Source organism: Euprymna scolopes, chromosome 30 (assembly GCF_053919585.1).
Source record: "Euprymna scolopes isolate OS-2025 chromosome 30, ASM5391958v1, whole genome shotgun sequence".
In the NCBI taxonomy this organism is placed as follows: domain Eukaryota; kingdom Metazoa; phylum Mollusca; class Cephalopoda; order Sepiida; family Sepiolidae; genus Euprymna; species Euprymna scolopes.
Window position 1 is genome coordinate 20,832,247 of NC_136511.1, and position 10,571 is coordinate 20,842,817.

At 35.6% G+C, this 10,571-nt stretch overlaps 2 pseudogenes; both read right to left on the reverse strand.

Moving 5' to 3' along the window:
• Nucleotides 1-6,262: 6,262 nt before the first annotated feature.
• On the reverse strand, nucleotides 6,263-6,433 carry LOC145255017 (U2 spliceosomal RNA; annotated as a pseudogene).
• Nucleotides 6,434-6,552: 119 nt separating this feature from the next.
• LOC145255012 (U2 spliceosomal RNA) lies at nucleotides 6,553-6,678 on the reverse strand (annotated as a pseudogene).
• Between the last annotated feature and the right edge of the window lie 3,893 nt (nucleotides 6,679-10,571).

Here is a 10,571-nt window from a genome sequence, read left to right on the forward strand (position 1 = left end):
ACGGGAATCTGCACTGGATTTCAAATAGAGACAATTTATTTAACCCAAAAGGTTAGATTGGAGGTCATCCTCTAGTGTTTCTGCCATTTTCTTAGTTATGTGTTCATTTGTTTTCCTGTCGTGCCTGTAATAAAGTGTGGTGTCCTCAGCATATATACCCATCTCGGAGGCAATTTTGTCGGGGAGGTCATTTATGAATATCAGGAACAGTAGAGGACCAAGGATAGAACCCTGGGGCACTCCCGCATTTATATCATATTGTTTAGATGTACGGCCGTCGAGGACAACCTGGATTTTTCTCTTATCTACGAAGGATTTAATTATGTTAAGTATTCTACCTCATTCATTAGCTATAACCGGGTAGTAATCATAAGCAAGTCTCAATTGTACACTTAGTATCGCCCGTACTGGTGATTGAACCTTAACCCTCCAGGAGAGTTTCACCTGTAACTGAATTTTGCTTAGTACTTTTCTAATTACGTAATTAATTGACATAAGGCCGCTCCTGATATTAAAGAGTGGGGTCTCTTCGAAGATCTGTACATCTTAAAACAGGTCATAAAGAATTTCTGCTTACTAGTCGCGATTTTTATTACATTAAAGAATTCTTCTTGGTGTCTTCGCGGCTTGCCAGTCTTGATTTAGTGTTTATTCAGGAGTTTCAACTTTTACATATCACCAGCTTTTTATTATAGGTTAAATAAAGCACCAGTAAATCGAAGACACCATGGAAAATTTCGTTGGTGAAAAGGTTTAAAAACAATTACATCGTTTTTTTTTTAATTTATTTATTTTTTTTTTACATAGCAATCTCCCACTTATCAATGTCAAGAGGCCACTAGAGGATAAGGGTTAAAGAGTGTACAGTAGAAATTGAACAATACAGTAATCGTTAATAATGGAAATTCGATAACTTATATGGAACGGTGCATCAAAAACGTGTTTACGTTAGACTTGAAGACAACCATATTATAGTCAGCTGGAAAGCAGAAAAACGGAAGACAATTCCACGGGCGTGCAGTTCTAAGAAAGAAGCTTTGTTCATGGAATCTACGTTTAGGTTTAGGCACAGATAAATATTGGGGGAAATTAGTGATAGTGTTATCTGCTAGACGGGTGTTTCTTGTGGAAGTTTGGGACCATAGATTGGAGCTCAACCGAGAACTTGCCATGAAAAAAACGATAAAGCAGAGACAAACTAGCGACATCTCTTCTAAGACAAAGAGGTTGCAGGGAAAATTAAAGAACATTCCCTACGAGGCTACGAAGTCAATTTTTACTATCAAGGCATAATAAGCCCTTTCTAGCAACTCCTGCCCAGATGTTGCAACAGTACTCCATCCTTGGGCGTACCTGGTTCTTATATAGATAGAGAATTGCATCAGCAGTGAGATACCTACTGGATCGATAGAAGGATCCCAGCATTTTTCCAGCGACCTTGACAACGGATTTAATGTATGTGTTCCATTTCAGATCAGGAGTAAAAGTCAATTCCAAAAGCTTGTCAAAACATGAGGCCTCTTCAAGACGAAATCCACCCATTTCAATTGATGCCAGATGGGGATCAGAGCGTTAATGATGTAAAGATGAAAGTTTGGTCTTAGATGCATTAAAAGTAACAAGCCACCTCTTTCCCTATTGTACCACTTGCTCAAGATCAGTTTAAAGTCTTAGGTGTTCTACCATAGATAGTAGTGTCATCAGCATAAATGTCTACGAATGATGTAAGGATGTGATTTGGAAGATCATTAATGTCGATCAGGAAGATAGTTGGGCCCAGGATGTACCCCAGCATTAATACTGAGAGCTTCTTATGTCTGCCCATCAGCCACTACTCTTATGAGCCTATCAGAAATAATTTAATAATTAAGACATTTTCAGCTATACCGTAGCTGAGAATCTTGTGAATTAAACCTTTACGCCATACACTATCAAAAACCTTTGATATGTCAAGAGCAATTGCCCTAGAAAGGTAGCCTCCGTCGAGAGATTCGCTAATACTATGAGATATAACTAAGCACATCCGCTGTAGATTTAGCAGAACGGAAAGCATATTGCGTGTCACTAAGGTTATTTTTACTGAGATGGTTCAGTAATTTTCTTAATTTTTAAAAATGTTAAATGTGTATAAATATGAGAAATTGTTTTAAAATACATTTGTTTTTTTTACTTAACATTAAATTAATTTAATGCTAATTATTGTGAATTTACTGATGAGTTAGATGATAACTACTAAAACATCAGTTTAAACGAGTTTTCAAAAACGAAATTAAAAATGAATACACCAGTAATGATGAAATTTTTAGTTTTTTTTATTGGATCATGCAATTTTACAAAAATACAATATATAATCGTGAAATACATTCGTTAGATTCATCTTCCGTGATGCACGACCTTTTGCGATTTTGATTTTCGGATTCTGTCGGCTCAAACAGCAACTGACCCGACTCGAGACGTGCGAGATCACAACCTCTAATATACTCGCTGGCAGTCCAGTCTTAGACTACGCTTAAATATGATATTTTAATTCGTGCAGATTGCGTGTACATTTTTATAAAACCAATCTATTGAATATTATATTACGAGGAATAATTTTCCCAGTGGACTAATTCGAAAAATAAATAATGTCGTTGAAGTTCCGTTATTGTTTGTTTACAATCTTACATCAGCTAATATTGGGGCTTGACGATGAATTACCTGGAGAAGTCACTTCTAATTAATAGTTTATGTTTAGTTGTAAAAGGCAAACGCCGAAATCTTTTGTGGCAATTTTAAATGGTACCTCACTTATAAATTGAATACAATAATATTTTTTTTTAAAATAAAATAGTGAGGTATACGCGGGTATCATTCGATCTAGTCGAATGCTCTCCTACTAAACTATATACCCAGAAACCTTTTTCAATGATTTGCTGAAATTTGATCCCTCTTGCCGGTGTAACGTAAAGTATTCCCCTATACATTCTTTTTACCTATAAAAGAGAAAAGCTATATTTTTAAGATCAGATGTTTTTCGATACTAATAGAAAAAATGTTTTGTAAAAACATATCTACGGACATTGACAGACAAATTAACGTTGCATGGTTTTGTGCACAGGACAGGCTCAGCCGTTGCGGAACTTACGAGGAAATAACTCTCACAAAACGAGTTTATATAATAGTAGAGATATCCTAGCTCAGATGTTGAATGACGTTGAGGTCCTAGCAAGCAGAAAAATGACTTGGTAATGATTGTCTTTTCTAATGTTTTTGTAAAAAAAAAAAAAAAAAAAAGTTTTGTACAAAAACAAATAAAAACGAAAAAGTTGTATTTATGCGATAAAAGTAATTTAACATTTCGTTTTATCGATTTAAAATAGAATACGTTCATGGTTACATTAAAGAAGAGACTATAAAAAACCACGATTGGATTCATAGATAAACCGAACTTTATTCAATATATTAAAAAAATGTGAAATTACATATGTTTAAAGCAGAAGACAAATGTTTCCAAACATGTAGTAATAAACAACTAACTGAAATTTTAAGGATTTTTTTTTTTTTAATCAAAATGAATTTTTGCAGAAAAATCAACCAATTTTAATGAATTTGCAGGTTTAACCCTTATCCTTGAGTGGCCTCTGGGCCTTGATAATGTGGTGATGCCTTTGTAAAAAAAAAAATAATAATCACTGAATATATTAAATAGTGGGGAACTAAAACGACATCTGTTGTGTATACATATCGGGGCCGAGAAAACATTTACGGGACGCGACGTCGTTTACATAACGAGTCACAGAGCGACGACAATAATGATACAATTACGTTTTGAGTTCATATTTATAGGCTAATATAAAAGAGATATGAGGAATGCTACAAGGAACATATACGCTATGATCGAGTTGAATCCAAAGAAGAACTTGCCACGCGTAGGGGGAATCCTCGTACCGAGTTCTTCAAGTTTTTCACTGAAGGAAATGATCGCTTTTACATTTGGCATGTTTATCATAAGGAATCTGTGTTGGGAATGTTCACTGCATGAGCCAAGTTATGTCTGATGTAAAAAATTGAAGTTGAAATTCCGAAAAAAAAAAAAAAAAAAAAAAAAAAAAAAAAAACTTTCACCATGACTAATGCTTGCGAAAAATTAAAATATCGAGGAATGGTTATTGAATAAAGTGCAACAAACAAGAAAAATTATCACTATCTTTTCATATTTTGTCCGGGGTGGGGACCAAAACACATGGCGAGTGCGTTTAATGCTTTTTTTTCTGCTAAAATCTCAGCCTTGTTTGAATTTTGACGCAGACTGGTTTCGGGTAATGTTTTGCTAAAGCCGATACTTTTTGATTCACGGAAAAAAGCAAATCGGAAATTTATGCGTATTAATAAAATGCTCACAAAATAGTACTATATAGTTTATATATACAAAAGGCAATATATATGTCCGTCCGTCTGTCTCCATATTTTCAAACTATCTTTTCCAAAACTAAAAGTCCCAGAATGGCGATAGGGGCCTCAAATTGTTGAATTTTTATAGACAGTCTTTTATGGATCTTAAGCTGGTTAAAATAGTTTTTAAGACATAAAAAATGGGTTAAAATTTACTAAGTAATTATATATTTTGTATTCATCTTGGTTTATTTTTAATATGTATGTCACGTTGGTACAGTGGTAACGTCACCAGCTTTGAATGCTGCAATTTTGCTTTCGGTTTCGATTCTAGCTGATGCCAACCAAATATTTTTATTTTTGAAATCACGACTATAATTTTTATGAAATTTAGATATATTTAGGCGTATTTTACGACCGGGCAAAGTTGAGCACCCTGCCACGCTAGTTCAATATACTGTAAAACCTCATGAGATGCAGTATTTTATTTACTCGTTCAATCTTACACTTCCTGGCAGGCAATGCACTTTTTCGCCCCGTTCCTTTGAATGTACCCTTTTTCCATAACGTTTCGCAGATTCCTTTCTTCGGTGAAGGACACATACACTTTTAAAATACGATTTCCTTTTTCGCATAATAAAAACAATGATAATATATTATAATCATATTCAACAGCGAGACTATAAGAGCAGTTCACTCATTCTGGTCCAATCTTGACATATTTGCCTATATAAAAAAAAAATGATCATATGGCATTTTTTAGAAGCAGTTTTACCTTCAAAGTTGTATTTGCCATTTTTAACAGCGTAACGTGCGGACTAACTAAGGAATAAACTAAATCTTTACTCGTATATATTTGAGTTCATTTGGTAATATTCGTTAAAAATCCTTTTCTATGTATTTAAAAAAAGTAGAACTGTTTATATATGGGTAGTTGAATTGCATTAATCTGCAAAAGATTTACCTAATTTTCATATTTTTTAAACAGGTTTTAATTGGTTTCCTATTAGTTTTTTTGTTTTATTGGATCATCTTTAGTTAACTATTACGTATAATTATATTCATGCAGATATTCTACATGATTTATACTTGCATATTATTTGCTTAAAAAGCTTATAGTAAACAAAACTATATTTATGTAACCGTATATATTTATGCTTAAAACATTTTGCCTACCAAACTGCTCGAACATAGTATAAAAATGCTAAAATGGATTCCAGAACTAAAGTCCTGATATTGCTGTATGTCTGGAGAAGCAGGAGTTATGGGCCTCTCAGGCTGACCATCAGCATCGTGCAACTATCGTGACCATCGGACAATATCTTATGAGCTCCCAAAATCAAAACCTAAAAATGGTGCACTAACACCGTGAAATAAGAGAAAACAGAACTACGTCCATCATAAAACTGGACAAGACATTATTATATAGTATATGAATGTTACAGAAATAGCAGAAAACAAGTTTGTTACAGAAATAGCAGAAAATTGCCAAAAATACACAAAGGACTTCCATTGGACAAAAAAAATGGCCAACCAACAGCGTACCAATATTGTCTGGATGAAGAAGGCTTCATAGACTGAAACTGCATATGTATCAAGCCTATGCTTTTCTATATATTATCTATATATTTCGGTTTTAGCCGGAGAAAATTGGTGCAAGATTGTGAAAATTTAAAAAGAATAAAAATCAAGGCCGATAGCCATTAGTCACGTGCTCTCGTGTAATGAATGAATGCGTGAAATACTTAAAGATAAACTAAAATGACCGAAAAATGGGCTGAAATAACTTAAATAAAAAGTAAATGTCTTAGAATGATTTTACTGAACATAATGGTGAATTGAATGCTTACAAAATAACTGGACTCCTTCAAAAACAAGTTGAATGATCTGTAGAATGACTTAAATGCCTTGGAGACTGGTTTTAAAGTGGATGATCATTTTACATTAAATTAAAACAGAAAAAAATGATCCCCCCACTTTATATCACAAAGTTAAAAACATAAGTACAGCATGTAGTAAGAACAGATACTACACTTTGATCGTGGCCAAAAGGCCAAGATATTTATTTGCTCCACCACCGAGCAAATAAGGTACAAGGCCGATTTTCAATGTGACGAGTGAAGGGGAAATGGGGACCACCTCCCCGGGAAGTAGGGAAGCTCGATAATGACAATTGGTATGAAAGGTTGCTCCCCTACATTGACCAAGGTCCTATATATGGGGGTGTCCCAACAAATGGTCTTTGCTTGCAGTATCTGCCAAAACAGATACTACACTTTGATCTTGGCCAAGAGGCCAAGAAAAGCTTAAGCTAAGAGCAGCATCTATTAACAGAACTTTGATCTTAACCAAAAAGGCCAAGCACAAAAGTGTTACGGACAGACCGACCGACCGACCGACGGAGTTACTTATAGAGTCGCTTGCAAGCGACTAAAAAACGACGGCATTACGAATATGCATGCCTTACGTAATAGTGATTGGTTCAAGTTTTATGTTTTCGCTTTGCAGTAAAAACGTCTTCACAGTACAGACATTAGCTTCAAAGGAAAAAGTAAATCGTAAGATAGCCGTTTTAGTTTCGACTCTCAGTGCTGGCACACGAGTCATTAAAAAAAATAATCATAACTATATATTGGGTACAATATAATATAATCAATATAAACTCTGCATTAATCAAAATACATTTTAGCGTATTGTTCGGCCAGGCAATGCCGGGCGGCCTTGAAGTACTATTTAGTTTAGAAGACAAGGTATTATTGACTATCAGTTGTAATATCAGTTTTTTTTTTTTATTACCGTATTTTAAATCCATATTTTAGAAAAAAATAATCTATACATGTATAAAATTTATAATTTCGTGCGAGGACACGTAACTTATATACTCAACCAATTTACCTGCAGACTTGAAAGTTTATATATAGCGCATTCAAACACGTGGAAAACTGTTAGATTAATTTCATCCGGAAGGAAAGGAATGCTAAAGGGCCAAAATGGTTAAAAATTTGTACATGGGGGGGGGGGGTCATCGGATTTTTTTCCGTCAACTGTTTAATGAGGCTTTAAAATATTTTTAAGATCGTGCCAAGCTGGTTTTATGGTTATCGAACTTGACTTAGTGTCTTTATTTTAGGTTTTGATCTCAAATCCAGTGGTTTATTTATAAAACGAATCGTTATGAAAAAAAAAATCTTTCTTTACGTACTTTGTTTTTTATATCGGTCAACGCCGGTTACATAGTATATAAGATGAGACTGTGGCAAAAAGGGCTTATCTAGATACAAATGTCCCAAAAATAATTTGGTCACTTAGTTACGAATAATCCTAGCAGAGGTGTAACTTGTGCCGAGAGAGGCTCCCATTAAGATATTGGCATTTTATCTATCAAATCTTCATAAATTTATTGCGGACCAAATCATTTTTAATGGCAGAGAAACATCACCTAATAACTTAAAGGATTTGAGGAGCAGTTCAAGGATTTAAAACATAAAAATATAATGTAATGATAACACTATAAAAGCCATGAGACGTTTATAAATAAATATGGTTACAAATTTTATAAAATAAAAGTGCTACTATTATGCAACCGAGGTAAATGCTATTTCAATTGCGCACGCAATAAAGATAAACATCTTTAGACTGAATGGAGTTTTATAAAGGAAGCTAATATTTTAGGATATCCTTCTGGAACACTAATACCATTCTTATGAATAGCCTGAGCAGCGAGACATTGTAAGGACAAAAACTCTAAAGGGTTTTTTATAACACCTTTTGATTTCAGAGCCATAAGTGGCGTCTTCTTACACTTATTAACTGCATCAATATGGCCGCCCGCGTCTGCTAACAAACGAACCAGATGTAAACGTTGAGATTCATTCCCGTTCAGTAGCGAGACTGCATGCATTGGTGTGCTTTTTAAATCATTCGTGCAATTTGCGTCAGCAGAGCAACTAAGTATGAAAGGAACGAGAGAGGAGGCGGTTGGTTCTTCGATCGCCAGGTGAAGTAACGTGGTTGTATAAGGGGTCGAATGATGTTCAAGGATCCTGCTGATACCGTCTTTAATCCAAAGCTCATCGTTTCCGGAAAGGTTAAAATGTTTCATGTCGTTGATATCCTTAAGTACCAACGAGAGAAGTTTGAAGTAAACGAAATTGTAAAATTTGTTTGAACCGCTAAGCAACACGTCCCAGTTAACGCTGTTTATAAAACTAATTAGATCTCCAAACTTCAATAAAAAGTCACCCATGTCGGTGAGATCACAGTGAAAGTGATGGTGTAACAAGTAGTCCAAACTGTCGATAGAGCTGTTAGAGTACATGGCTACATTTCCGGATGAGTATAGGACTTTCGACAGATTCGCGAGTAGGTTTATTGCTCGCAATAAATCTTTGTGAAACACAGGGTGCTCAGCGACAATCCTATACGCATTATGGAGAACTTCACTATTGGAGGAAAGTAGACGGATGAACACCCTTAATGCCTGGACATAAAGATCAGCCTCATGATTTGCCAGTGTATCGAGTTGTTGTTCACAGATAAGTTCTAATCCAGAATTAGTTTGAAGGTCATTTCCGAAATCATCTGTCATGTCAAAGAAACACTCGTTGCGGATTCGTAGTGACTTCCTCCAACATTGAATTCCTTTCTCCAATTCTGTTTTAAATGCTATAAACTTCGCACCACACAGCTCTAGAGCTTGCACGTGTTCATTTACAGTGAATACCCTATAATTCAATAAAAAATGCTCTGCATCTCTCTGCAGGTTATTAATCGCCATGCACAGGGCATTATCTTCAAGAAAGTTGATAACTCTTGCATTAATGTTCTCTGACAATAAGGATTTCATTCTGCCAATATCTCCACGGGCTGACGCTCTTAAAAAACAGTTCGTATTGTTTAGATGCATTTTTGTCGTCCATGAAAGCACATTCGAATAATCATATATGTCGTCCTGCGGTTGCGTTTGGGTGATCAATTTAAGCAGAATCGCAGATACGGTGAAGTGCATGTTCCTTAAAGAGTTTTCCATACACAAACTCGCCTCGCGTTTGTCAGCAGCAATAGCTCCACGGCTGATCAATAACCAGAGCATGGAAACGTCCAGGTTAGCGATAGAGAGTCGCAAAGGTGGAAATGATATTAGACGACGAACGTAACGTTCTGAGACATCAGCTTCACACTCATCCAGAAAATATTTCACGACGTCTCGGAAGCCGAGTCTACAAGCATACCCAAGAAAGGTTTTATTTGAAAACATGTTGGTGACAATCAACTGACGATGACGTAAGGTCAACGGATTAAGAAGTGAACGTATTCCATCAATATTGTTCACAGATATCAAACTGTAAATTGAGCGCGCGTTTGGTAAAATAGCTTGTTCCACATCAGCTGCCAACCCCTCAGCCATCTGAAAAAGAATATAATTGCATTAGTATATAACAATATTACGTTTCCTACCGTTTGTTTTTGTTTTTACATAGGAATCACCATTCATCAAGCCCCGAAGGCCACTCGAGGATAAGGGTTAATGGGTATACACGAGTCAATGTGATTATAGTGTAGTAAACACAAGTAGTAGGATTTTTGTAAATGTGATTACTTAGGAGGACGGTTCATCAAGAACTTGTTTACGTTGGACTTGAATACAATCAGATTGAAGTCAGCTGGGAAGTAGGCAATCAGGAGAGAGTTCTACAGGCGTGCACTTCTAAGAAAGAAGCATTTTTCATGAAACAACATTAGTCTTAGACAAAGATGAAGAGTGTGGTAAATTATTGCTAGTGGTTTTCGTTGGACGAGTGTATTTGAGTGAACGTTTGGTGAGTAGGGACTATAGATTGAAGCTCAGCTGAGCACTTGCCATGAAAATAAAGCAGAGACAGGCTCGCAACGTCTCTTCTGTGGGAAAGAGGCTGCAGGGAAGAGAAAGACCCCCCCATTAAGCGACGAAGTCTGATTTGAACTCTGTTAAGGCAGGCTAAGCTGTTTACTAAATCTTCCTTAATCCTTACTTTTCGAGATTCGTAAATTACATCTGTAATATAAATCTAACCTGTGTTTTAATATATTTATGCAAGTCTAAAATTTTCGACGAAGGCAAGGCATTTTCACGCGATTGGTATCCTTTTGAAGGTCGGCCCTTCGAACAACAAATATCGAAAAATTGGCTATAAACATTAATTCCTTCACCCTCAACTGCG